The following is a 14,445-nucleotide window of genomic DNA, read 5'->3' on the forward strand; positions in this document are numbered from 1 at the left end:
TTAAATTCTAATTGTTATAATTGTCAAAAAATATTTCAATTGGATTAACTATTTAACTCTGTTGATTAACTGAAGAAAATATGGTTGCTGCTTCATTTGATATTCATCTTTTTTTATTATTTTCGGAGTATTTTTGTTAATGGTTGCTGGTACTTTGTTGAACTTTTTTAAAATAATTTCGTTGATTTTAACAAATTAAATTGTACATTGATGCCAATAACTACAACAAGCTTTTTTTTTTTTGAGATAATGTACTTCATAAGAATTTAAAGATATATTTTTTATGGCTGAAGTTTTATTTTGTTATATGTAATTTATACTGTTTGTAATTCCAGTGTTTATTTAGTTGAAAATTTATTGAATTAAATATTAAAAATTATATATTAATTTTTTATAATTTTATTTTATATTTAACTAAACCGATTGAATTCCGGTTGAACCACGGTTAGACTACTGAATTCCTGAACCAGTAATTCTATTGGTTCATTGACCGATTCGGTTTTCACAACCTTGACGTTAATAGAATGCTATCATGAATAGGCAGATGTCGCGTTAGATTCTGTAAAATGATGTCGTTTTGGTTTTGACACTCAAATAACCCAAAAACAACAACATCATAAGTGGTATTTATTGAAACTATACCTAACAAAATAAGTGATACGACATTATTTTTGAGTTATTTAAATGTCAAAATCAAAATTACATTATTTTACAAGTTTTAGTGTGGCATTTAATTGTCTATTTCAATGTTTTATTAACGTTTTTTAACTGAAAATCATCTCAAAAACTAATGTAAGGTACATTTATAAAATTTAAAAATTAAATAGAAGTAATTAAAATTTTACGAATTAAATTAAAATTCGCATACAAATTCAGAGACTAAATTAAATATTAAATCACGGAAAATTGTTTCTAAAGTTTTGGTTGAATGTGAGCCGCGATTGCATAAAGTAACAAAATATACAGCGTTTCTTCAACCATTCGTTGCATATAAAATAATAAATACTTCTGATAATACCAAAAGAAAAACCCTTCTGATGTATATCATAGATGATAGATCATATAGCACTTCGTCTTAATTGCTACTATATGAGACACCTTTACTCGATCCACGTATTAGTTTTCCCATTTAATTCCTGTTGTTGATCAGATTACAAATGCAGTTAAAATCCTTTAAAATTTATTCAAGAGACAACCTTTTATGCTGTTTTTTTTTTATAAGTCAAAGTTTTATCTAACAATTTGTTATTAATAAAAAAATTATTATATACTTAATACAAAATTTAAATTTTTAATAATTATTTAAATAGATTAATAAATTAATTATTAAACTAACTCAAATTAGTTTATTTTATGTTCTTTTTTTAGCTACGATTTTGTATAATAAAATTATCAACTCTAACACATAGGTCTATCCAAACAAAAATGACAAACGAAATTCTGTCTTGTTCTAGCTCGTTCTAAAAAAAATCTATCATTTGACAAATTGGTCCGTCCCGCTTCACCTAATGAGACGGTCTTGAAATTTCACCTTACTCCTCTTATGATGGACTGACGTTGACCCGTCAAATTTTTTTTATTATTAAATATTAAAAAATATATATAATTTTATAACTATTTTAATAAGTTTATAATTTCTAACAACATAAAAAAAATTATAATTTTTAAATTCACAAAAAAATTATAATTTCTAATGACATAAAAACAATCTCTTATCTGTTCCCTTCTTCGTCATGATTAGTAGTAGAAATGTAGAACCACTTTAATTTTATGGCTTTGTATGATATATATGTTTTTATTTATCTAAATTCATTCGACATTATTCTTTTATCCACTCTAATAAACAAAAAATAAAAATAATGGTCAATTCACTATGAATATACAAGTACTGCTATATATATATATATATATATATATATATATAGAATTTAAATTAATAAAGATATTAGGTAAGAATTTGCTTCTACCATTAGTAGAAATTAAAAATAATAATATGAATTGAAATTCTATATACCTGCTCGATTGCTCTATCTCAATTAAACCAATTTATATAAATACTTAAAAATATTAAAAAATTAAATAATATTTTTTATTTTCTATTTTGATATTTTCATTGTATATATTAATAAAACATCTCAAATGCTACGAATTATTAAATTTTTATTTTTATAAAAAGATCAACCGTTTCATATAAGTATATGTGTGATATTTTAAATAAAAATATGTTTTTAATAATATTTATATAATTTTATGTTACATAATAATATTTTTAACAAAAATAGTTATTTAAGATATTTTTAAGTTTAACATTTAGGATAATTATTTACTTTTTTGAACAAAATAGTTATAATACAAAATAATTGTCACGTAGTGTGCAACAAATTTTCAGGTTCACTTTTTATTTTTTTCATATTAGGTGATAAATATTAAATATTAATTAAGGGATTATTCAATTTACATTTAACGACTTAGAACATATATTTGGCCAAAACAATTTTTCCCTTACAGCTATTGAAATATGTTTTAAAAAACAGATAATTCTTGTGATATAAAAAATTAAAAGATATCACAGTTCGCATCAACTTTAATCAATTATGCAAAGAAAAAGTATTGGAACCAATATAATATGGTGTATAATGGGTATAATGAATTAAAAAAAGATAAAATTAAAATTAAAAATTAGATTATTAATTAATTATTTAATTTTAAATTTTAAAATTTGAAAATTAAAATTAGTATTTAAATTCATTCACATTATGTACGGTTATTTTTTAATTTTACCGTAACCTTCAATACATGTCCAAAACTCACCATCATTTTCTCCAGTTCTCACCTCGCGTCACTGAATTTCTTGCCGGCCATACCGACTACCGAGGCCGCCGCATCCTCCCACCGACACCATCCTCACCTCCGTCGGTCAACCCGATGCGCCTCGACCTCCGACGCTCAGCCTAACGTTGCTGTTGTTTTCGTGCCTCTCTTCCGAATCGGCTTCGCTTTCTCTCATTTTTTCAAACTTCTTCTCACCGATGATACCACCATGCTTTTCTTCTTTTTCAGATCCAAGCATGGTTAGCTTTTTTCATGATTTGAGCCCTATGCTTTACAACAGTGCCCCTTTTGTCATGACTAATCTTTCAAAATTATGTTTCACCACAATAATAATTTTTTCTGTTTATTCATCTTCTTCTTCTATTTTAATGTTCAATTTAGGATGGTCATTTTGTTAGATTTCTTTATAAAACCAGTAATTTACGTACCTCCAGCCATTGCCAATAAATTCTTTGATTTAATTTGGAACTTCCAATTCTTGAATCACAGAGAACCAGATGGAATCAAGGTGTATTTTTTGTTCATATGATTAGAATTGGGGACCCAAATTTTATAATGTTTATGATGAACAGTCGTGTTCTTTCCATCAAAGAACAGACCAACTGTCAATATAATAATAAATAATTACAATACCACCCAAACTAATTTCTATATTAACAAATTGGACCACAATTAGAATAAAAATTCTAACATTCTCCCACTTGGTCCAACATTTGTTACGTATAGTTTGTAATTACATACTATGCTTAAACAATTAAGACAAATTACACGAATCATAGCGGTAGTTTCTCATTAATCGAGTATTACCTTCTATGTATCACAATGTAATATCTCATAACTGAATAAACTCTTCATGTGGTATTTCTGTAGGAATAAGCCCAATGCTTATTCTAGGTCCTTCACTGAATTTTATTTGTCATTCTCAATCATGTATGCGCATATATATTGACCAAATGAGAAACAAACAATAATAGGAATTTCATATCCAAATATGTCATATAATATAACATGAGTCATATAAGTGACGTTACAGAACATAAACCCATACTAGTAACATGATCCTTAAACAATCCTGGTGGCATGCCTTTTGTCAAAGGATCAGCTATCATCTGTTTAGTACTAATATGCTCTATCTGTACCTCATTAGACCTAACTCGGTCTTTAATGGCTAAATACTTAATATCGATGTGCTTACTTCGACTACTACTTCTATTATTCTTAGCCATAAACACAGCAGCTGAATTGTTACAATATATTCTTAATGGCCTAAAGATACAATCCATAATCTTAAGCCATTCTTTAACCAAACACCTTGTGATGTAGCCTCAAAACAAGCAATAAACTCGGCTTCCATGGTAGAAGTGGCTACAAGTGATTGTTTTGCACTCTTCCAAGATACTACTCCATCAGCAATCATAAAGATGTATCCTGACGTTGACTTTCTAGAATCAACACATCCCGCCAAGTCTAAATCTGAGTATCCAACAATTTCTAAATTGTTGGTTTGTCTATATGTAAGCATGAAGTCCTTGGTCCCTTGAAGGTACCTTAAGACCTTCTTTGTAGCTCTCCAATGGATAATTCCTGGATTGCTTTGATATCTTCCTAACATGCTAACAGCAAAAGCAATGTCAGGTCTTGTACAGACCTGAGCATACATTAGGCTTCCAACAGCTGAAGCATAAGGAATATTTTGCATCTGTTTCTTTTCAAGTTCATTTTTGGGACATTGATCTAAGCAGAATTTGTCACCTTTCACAATAGGTGCAACACTTGGTGAACAATTTTGCATTTTAAACCTCTCAAGAACCTTATTAATATAGGCTTCTTGAGATAAACCTAAAATTCCTTTATGTTTATCTCTATGAATCTTTATGCCAATGACATAAGATGCATCACCCATATCTTTCATATCAAAATGTCTAGAGAGAAATTGTTTCACTTCATATAACAACCCTAAATCATTTGTTGCAAGCAAAATATCATCTACATATAAGATGAGAAATATGATCTTGCTCCCACTAACCTTGTGATATATACATTGATCAGAAATATTTTCAATGAATCCAAATGAAGAAATCACATTGTGAAACCTCAAATACCACTGTCGGGAAGCCTGCTTAAGACCATACATTGCTCTCTTAAGCTTGCAAACTAACTCCTTACCAGCACTTGAGATAAACCCTTCGGGTTGTCTCATATAGACCTCTTCTTCCAAATCTCCATTAAGAAAGGCCGTTTTCACATCCATTTGATGCAATTCCATGTTAAAGTGTGCTACCAATGCCATAATGATGCGGAAGGAGTCTTTCTTTGAAACAGGAGAAAAGGTTTCCCTGTAGTCAACTCCTTCCCTTTGAGTAAATCCTTTGGCAACAAGTCGAGCCTTGTAGCGCTCAATATTGCCTGATGAATCCTTCTTGGTTTTAAATACCCATTTACAGCCAATGGCCTTTTCCCCATCAAGCAATTCTACAAGATCCCAAACTTGGTTATCTGCCATAGAATTCATTTCATCCTTCATAGCATCTAGCCAGAAATTGGAATTACGACTTTCCATTGCTTGTGAAAACGTCGTTGGGTCATTTTCATCACAAACATCATAGTCAGACTCAGCAAGATACACTACATAGTCACTAGAAATTGCAGGCTTTCTTATTCTTGTTGATCTTCTTAATGTTACATCATCAACCTCTTGTAAAGGTAGTGGCATAACAGGTTCTCCCTCTTCTTGAAGTTGCTCTTGAGCAATATGTTCTTGAACAACATTTTCATTATGAAGAGTTTGATCCTCCACCATATGATCTACTTGAACATTATCTTCATGATGTGGAACATTAGTAATAGGTTGTTCTACATTGACCCTATTTGTATGGGCATTGTATTGAACAATCATTCTTGTACATGGAGAGGTTTGATAAACATTATCATTCTCAACAACTTTAAGAGGATGATTTCTCCCACTTTCCACATCATGCTCTAAAAACCTTGCATTTCTAGATTCAACTATTTTACTTGAATGGGAGGGACAATAAAATCTGTAACCCTTAGACTTTTCTGCATAGCCGATAAAATAGGCACTTATCGTCCTTAGGTCCAACTTCCTTTCTTGTGGATTATAAACCCGAACTTCAGCAGGACAACCCCAAATACGTATATGATTTAAACTAGGTTTCCAACCTTTCCATAGCTCAAATGGCGTTTTAGAAACGTCCTTTGTTGGAACTCTATTTAATATATACGCAGCTGTCTTAAGGGCTTCACTCCACAAGGATAAAGGAAGATTGGAGTTGCTAAGCATACTCCTCACCATATCCAGCAAAGTCCTATTTCTTCTTTCAGCTACACCATTTTGATCTGGTGTGCCAGGCATGGTGTATTGTGCCACAATACCATGTTCTTGAAGATACTTTGCAAATGGACCAGGTGCTTGTCCACTTTCAGTATATCTCCCATAGAATTCTCCACCTCTATCTGATCTCACGATCTTAATTTTCTTTCCGCATTGTTTCTCTACTTCAGCTTTATAAACTTTAAAAGCGTCCAATGCCTCATATTTATTATGAAGCATATAGAGATACATATATCGTGAATAATCATCAATAAAGGAGATGAAGTATTTCTGACCACTTAAGGACATATCAGGACAACATATGTCAGTGTGAATTATTTCTAATATGTCAGAACTCCTTTTAGCACCTTTTTGAGACCTTTTGGTTTGCTTTCCCTTAATGCAATCCACACAAGTATCAAAATCAGTAAAGTCTAGAGTTTCAAGAACTCCATCACTTACTAATTTCTTTATTCTCTCAATGGAGATGTGTCCCAACCTTCGGTGCCACAACATGGAGGATTTTTCATTCATACCATTACCATGCATAACCATAAGACTAGATGGAACATTATTAGCTAAATGGACTTTAAATAAATCACCAATTAAAGTACCACGTCCAATAATATTAGAATTTTTAATAATGTCAACAGAATCATCATAAAAATTTATACATAATCCTTGTTTTACAAGCTTAGATAAAGAAATCAAATTTTTAGAAAAATCTGGAATATAAAAGGTTCTTTCTAAATCTAAAATACAACCAGTACTTAATACAAGCCTAAATGTTCCAACAGCTTCCACACGTGAACGCATCCGATTGCCCATATAGATGCTCAGTTCACTTCCTATCGGTTTCCTTTTCCTTATGAAACCCTGCATGGTATTTGAAATATGAATTTCAGCACCAGAATCAATCCACCAAGTGTCATGACATATTTCAACAAAATTAGATTCAAAACACACTGAAGGAATAAGATCACAAAGGTTAGTACCTTTCTTTTCAAGCCAAACTTTAAATTTTGGGCACTCCTTCTTCATGTGTCCTTTCTTTTTACAAAAGAAACACCGTGCACCTTCTTTCTTCATAGGATGGGATACAATACCCTTTCCTTTCTTCTTATGAGCTTACTTTTTACTACCCTCATTTGTCACTAATAGTGCACTTTCACCAAGTTCCTGAATTAGCCTTCCTTCCTCTTGCACACACATCACCAGTAATTCATTAATGGACCATTTTTCCTTATGTGTGTTATAAGAAATCTTAAATGGTCCGTACTGGACAGGAAGAGAATTCAGAATAAGATGCACCAGAAATGAGTCAGAGATCTCAACCTCTAAAGCTTTCAGTTGTTCTGCAATGTCTCTCAACCTCATGATGTGTTCACGCACACCTCTTACACCGGTAAGCCTCATAGATGACAATTGTGCCATTAGGGTGCTTGCAAGTGCCTTACTAGAAGACTCAAACTGTTCATCAATAGCCTTCATATAATCCTTGACATTCCTACAATCAGGAATTGAACCTCGGATACTAGCTGAAATACGAGACTTAATGAACATCATACTTAAACGGTTGGATTTCTCCCACCGTTCGTATAATGCTACCTCGGCTTGAGAACTAGCATCAGTAGGTGTCGGAGGCTCTTCCCTACGAAGAGCATAGTCAAGGTCTGCACACCCTAAGTGAAAGAGAATCTTATCTTTCCATTCTTTATAGTTGTCACCACTTAACAAATGAACTTCAGATACAGTTTCAGATATCATTACTACTGCAAATAATAAATCATGCTAACATTACTCAACTTTAAATAGGCACATCAAAATCCATAATATATGATAATACATGCCAATGCAAGTCATATCAAAATAAATATAAATTATAGTGTCATTAAAATCTACCTGTGGGCAAAGATTTTAACACACATAATATTTACTATATGAACTAAGTATTGAAACTAGAAAATAAAATACTACTTCTTAATACCTGTAGGCTAATTAAGAAGTAAAAAATATTTTCTATTTCAATCTAATTATATGTGAATAACATAATAAATTCCTGTGGGTAAGTTTATTATATAGTTCACAACAATTACAAATATATTATATTAATATTTATGTGATTTCTTTAAATATAATTATTATTAAGGATGCTGTGGCTACTCCTCAATAAATCATATATTAATCACAATATGATATGCAGCGGAAGAATTTATATTGCATGCAAATATAATCATTAAATAAATAAATTCAATAACATGATTTATTTCCAAAGTGAAGATGATCTAGTGGATAACTATTTTGCCAATATTTAGAAGATCCAAGTTCAAACCTCACTCCAACCAAAATTTGAATACAACTTCAAAGAAGATCCAAGTTCAAACCTCACTCCAACCAAAATTTGAATACAACTTCAACGTAAAAGTAGAAAGCATTTAATATTATATAACAAACAAAATTCATCCATTGAAACAAGTTTATTCTGTCTTCTTTCTTCCACCGTCTTCCCTTTCTTCTTCTCTCTTCTTCTTTTTTTTTTTTTTTTTTTAAATTCAAGAATAAGAAAACTTATGGGAATCATGAAAAATTATACTATTATGAAGAACAACTACGACACAAATTTAGAAGATTCTTTCTGAGAATATTATTTATTATTCTCTCTTCTTATGGTACGTTAACTTTAACTTTCAATGATTTTTCTTATTTATTTCAAAATTCATACTACACATTCTTCTTTTGAAAATAATTTATCAAAATAATGCACAGTATTCAAAATTTTAAATGGCAAGGCAGAGACAATTTTGCTCTGATACCACATGTTAGATTTCTTTATAAAACCAGTAATTTACGTACCTCCAGCCATTGCCAATAAATTCTTTGATTTAATTTGGAACTTCCAATTCTTGAATCACAGAGAACCAGATGGAATCAAGGTGTATTTTTTGTTCATATGATTAGAATTGGGGACCCAAATTTTATAATGTTTATGATGAACAGTCGTGTTCTTTCCATCAAAGAACAGACCAACTGTCAATATAATAATAAATAATTACAATACCATCCAAACTAATTTCTATATTAACAAATTGGACCACAATTAGAATAAAAATTCTAACACATTTTAGTAGGTATGCAGATGGTTATTTTATTTTTATGTAGATGATTATTTTGATTGGATTGAGTTTAGTTATATATAATTAAAATATGCTAGATGTTCAATTTTTTAGGTATGTGGATGATTATTTTTATCCTTAAGTGAATATTTATTTTTATTAAGAGTGAGTGGTGTGTGGCAAGCCAAGTAGCGACGGTGAAAAACAAGACTTTGCAAATCAATTCCAAATTTTTCTGTATGAAAAACGAAAATCAATTCAAATATCACAAAAATAAATGGTACAGTCTACTACCATGCCCAACAACACACCCCGTTTCAAACCACAGCTGCGACTCCATCACTTAACACAACCCAAGTCCTGATACACCTGCACTGCTGCACAGCACCTGTACAGGTGTCAACAAAAGAGTCATACAAATGAAATCTTTTTATCTACTTAAATTCACAATTTTTAGACGAGTATAAAGAGATTATGTTATTTGAGTTTTGAGTTATAGTTCGTTGGCTATATATATATATTCTTTTTATTTATACGTAAATCGTAGTTTAAATCCATAAATAAGGAAAGAACAATTTATAAAAAATAAATAAAGTATAAAATTGTGGTCGTAATCAACGATTTAAAAAGATTAAAAAGCCAAAGTTCGTGATTGTAATCCACAATTTATAAACACACGCATACACATAAAGCGTTTGTGATACACAATTCTAATTTCTAAGAGGAAAATCTATAAATCGTAATTTTTGTTTAACAATCTTTTAAATTCGAAATAAAACGTTATTTTCAACCACAATTTACATAAATATTGGTTTACAACAATCATACGTGGCTTGTATCTCTATATAATCGAATGTGCACCAACTCGAAGCAAAACTTTGTGAAACAGTCACTTAGTTTAGCTATGGCAAAGAGTGGGACTCCATAAAAGATTTTGTGATTGTGTTAGTATTAAACTAATAAAATCAAAGAAACTGTCAATGGAGTTATTTTTGAATTTTTTATTTTTAATATTAGAATATTTGTTGAGAGTTAAATGACGTTGGAGAATTTGCGTACCAAAATTTTGAAGAAGCTAGATTTGTATGGAAAAATCAAAAGCAAATTGGTCAATTAACATTCAAGATGCCAACAACTGTTGGACAAGGCTTTGCTCAATTTTCTGCTTTCCTATTTAGAATGACGATAAAGTTCAGGCTTCGGTTCAGAATTAGACTTAGATTTTCAGAAATTAGAGTGATGGAATTATTTGGAGTCAGGGATGGAGTTAAATAAAATATTATAAAAAACTAAAAATTATTTATTTTATTATATAAAAATTGAGTTTTTACATTTAATGATAAAGTTGACGTGACATGCTTTTGAGAGTATTTTTTAATTTATTTTTTTTAATTCATTAAATATAATTTATTACGATAGATTAATTATATCAACTAATTGATTTGATTAAATATTTAAGTACATATCACACAATTTAATATTATGTATATCAATTAATTGAATATAATTGTTAGAGTATAATTAGTATTAATTAGATCAATTAGCATTATTCAACATATCTGAATATTTATTATAGGATATTACGTCTTTATTATTTTGATTCTCTTATCACCTATAAATACTCTTCTATATTGTATCATTCTACACAACTTGAATACTCAAAATATTTTTCCTATTGCTCCCTCTCCTCTTTTTAACATGGTATCAGAGCCATGGTATCCTCTTTGAGGTGGATAAGTTGATTTTCTTCTGGTGAAATCACTATACTTTTTTTCTGTGTCATTTTTTTCTCTTTTGCCAATGCTTTGATGTTTTTCTTACCTCATCGATTAGCTCATCCACTACTTACTTATTCTCATGGAGAAACCATATGTTTTTCGTCACCTTCCGATAGTTTGTCATCTCTTTGCACTTTGTCACTTTTCAGCAGTTTTTCGGTAGTTCGCCATCTTTTTAGCAGTTTTTCGGCAGTTGACCACTCTTGCGGCAGTTCTGTCTGCGTTCCCTTCTAGTAGTTTCGTTTGCGTTTTCTTGTGGCAGTTCGGTTTGCGCTTCTTTATAGCAGTTTCGTCTACGCTTCTTTCCGGTAGTTCTGTCTGCGCTTTCTTCTGGCAGTTCCGTATGAGATTTTTTCCGACAGTCTATCTGCGCTTTCTTTTTACACACTACAAGAGACGCGGGACTTAGCAGCCGAAGATTGTCGGACGTTGTCCTAAACCGCCGCAGCTTCGTTGAATTGATGCGGTTCTTGGTGCGTAATTAAGCCCCGCTCCAATTGTTTTGACCTGAGGCGGTTTTGGGCAGTCACCGCATCAAATAACCCTAGGGAAAGAGGGATTTTGTTTCCTTAAGATACCTAAAGAAAAATTATTAGGCGCCATAACACTTCAGTCTTTGGTGCGAGAACCCCAGCAGCGCAAAGGTGAGTCAAGCACTGGTCTCCTCCTCCGCCGTTGTGTCTCTTCCCTCTGTCAGTTCCAGCTTGCACGTCCGCTTCATCATTCTTACCGGTCACCAGTCTCCTCCCTCAGCCGTGTAGCTCCCGTGCGCGAAGGTAAAGTGGAAGGGGTCCGAGTCTTCTCCTTCTGCCGTGCATGTCCGTGACGTCGTCGGCGTCCTCCCCAGCCATCCGTCCCTGTGTCATCGTTGGCAGCCTTCTCCTCTTGCCCTGTTGTGCGTTGCCGATCGCAAGAGACTCCCTTCTCAGTCGTATGTTCCCCTCCCTTCTCCCAATTTAATTTTGGTGGCTATTGGTAAATTAATCTTGCATCAATTTAATCCTTGTGACTTCTGATTTAATTTGTCCCCAATTTAATTTGGGTGGCTGTTGGCCAAATTTTTCTTCCCCAATTTAACATTCAGATTCAATCTGTCCCCAATTTTTGAACCCCACTCTTGATATGTTTGTCTTTACTGCTTCGGCTCATTTAGCACATGATGCTTAACAGTTTCTCCTAACGATAGCAAGTGATGCTCAAGTTATTGTGACTTCTCTTTCAGTTCTCCTTTAGCACCGTTGGTTTCTGCTTCAATGCCTCTTCTAATTCTTGCTTCTTTGTTGAAAGTTCTGCATTGTTCTTTTCTAGATCATTCACCAGCTTAGTAACATCTTTTCGAGAATCTGTTTTGAATGTTTCTATTTCTTATTTAAATGCTGAAATTTCCATGGTTTTAATCTCAAGATCTCTCATCAGCTTATCAATATCTTGGTTACCATTGTTCAATGTATCCTCTAACTATCAGAGTTACATTCTGAATTTGTCTTAACTTAATTTGTTTGCCTTGAAGCAGGTTCTCTAACGAGCGGATATCTCGGAGATCTGAAATAAATTACTTGGGGTGTCTTCCTGTACCTGCAACTGTGACAGGTATTATCAGTGGTCAAGAACCAATAAGTCGTGCACAAAATCTTTTCGAGAATTTACTTAGTATTCACTTTTAATCTAAAGACTTATAAATTAATGGCAAACCACTCCACAGATCTATTTGTTCTATTACTCAAGATGTTCTACCAACCTGAATCAGTAAAATTTAGGATTGTTATGTACAAATGAAATTACTGATTTAAAATTTAATTATCTTTTCCTTTAATAAAATTTCCGCACTCAGCTTTGTGTTTTTGGGATAGGAGCAGGTGTATATATGTAAATCTTGTCTATAGGCTAAAAACAGTAACTATTATTTACTACTAGTACATAAAAATAAATTTTGCATTATTATTATAATTGTAATTTTAGTGATTGAACTTGGAAAGGAAGAATATGGTATATCGTTTTCAAAACTGAAATATTAACATTGAAAAGGTCAATTGACCCTGAAGTTGAAATAGAGCTTCTTGCTTCTTTTTCTTCTTGATTTATACTTCAATAATTGGAATCTAGTTAAACTCAATCATCATGTTCCAATTAGTTATCAAGTTATAAACATACTCTAAAACAACTATGTTTCCTCAAATATGGTTCAATCATCTACTATTTGGCCTAACTGTGCAACAATTTTATATTGATAACTAAAAATTTAGAATCATGGATAAGTTATAATGAACAAATAACACTCAAGTTTCCATTTTATGTTGACAATGGTAGCGAAAAAACTCGAACGTTGTTGTCAAGTGTTGCACATGTTCATTTGAAGTATATTGATTTTCCAAGCACACCAGGAACCTATCTCTAGCAAGGTGAGCTATTTTGCTATCTAGTTCTGGAGTACATTGAATCCAATTAATTAATCTTGTCCTGAAAACAAAGATGGCTTTCAGTTCTGCTTTGCTAACTACTTTTAATATGAATTTTTGAAGAACTATACCAGCAAACGCTTGAAAGAATGAAAGAAAGAAAGCAATTATTGGTTATAAAATTCTTGAATAATATACAATTAATAGCTTAGAAGTTAGGTGAAGATAATTACAACCTCACAAGATGTACAAAATAATGAGTCAATCCTATATATTCCATACTCAAATGAAGTCTTCATTTATTTTATTATATATCTTGTGTTCTTATGTGATATAATTAATGGGTCAGTTCGATTTCATATAATTTCAGTTTCGCAATTTTAATATATAAGAACTTTAAACTGATTCTTCAAGAATGAAATATTAAACATAAAAATGTCAATTGAACTTGAACACCTGCTAAACTCAATCATCATGTTCCGATTAGTTTTCACCTTATCTACGTGCTTTGACACGGCTATGTTTCCTCAAATGTGAAACACAGAGACATTTGGGTTATGAACCAGCAGATAATTACTAATTAAACCATGTATCATCAAATTATTGATGTGAAAGAAGAAAAGTAAGAAGAACCCACCTATACGCATATGACTATAGATAAATACAGGATGTGTTGTCCAGCTTCTCCTTTATATTGGTCTTATTTCTACTATAGATTTTGATACTTTCATTTTGGGTATTTCCAAGCATAAAACTATCCTCTATGTTATCACTTCTACCATTTTGATTTACCCATTTCCATATCTATATTGTTTAGTTCGCCAACTCATACATTATATTGTAATTCTATATTAATTTCTCATTTTATTACTTCTCAGATTAATATAATATTCCTCTTTTTCTTTTTCTTTTTTAAGGAAGGAATTTTTTTTTCCATTTCAAATATTTGGCATTGGACCCAGAGTTTCTTTCTTCCAGTAATTTTTTTTTTGAAA

At 31.5% G+C, this 14,445-nt stretch overlaps 1 pseudogene; it reads right to left on the reverse strand.

Moving 5' to 3' along the window:
* Nucleotides 1–7,004: 7,004 nt before the first annotated feature.
* Nucleotides 7,005–7,831, reverse strand: LOC148554802 (uncharacterized; annotated as a pseudogene).
* Between the last annotated feature and the right edge of the window lie 6,614 nt (nt 7,832–14,445).

This window comes from Arachis ipaensis, chromosome B6 (genome assembly GCF_059453495.1).
Source record: "Arachis ipaensis isolate K30076 ecotype BB chromosome B6, ASM5945349v1, whole genome shotgun sequence".
In the NCBI taxonomy this organism is placed as follows: domain Eukaryota; kingdom Viridiplantae; phylum Streptophyta; class Magnoliopsida; order Fabales; family Fabaceae; genus Arachis; species Arachis ipaensis.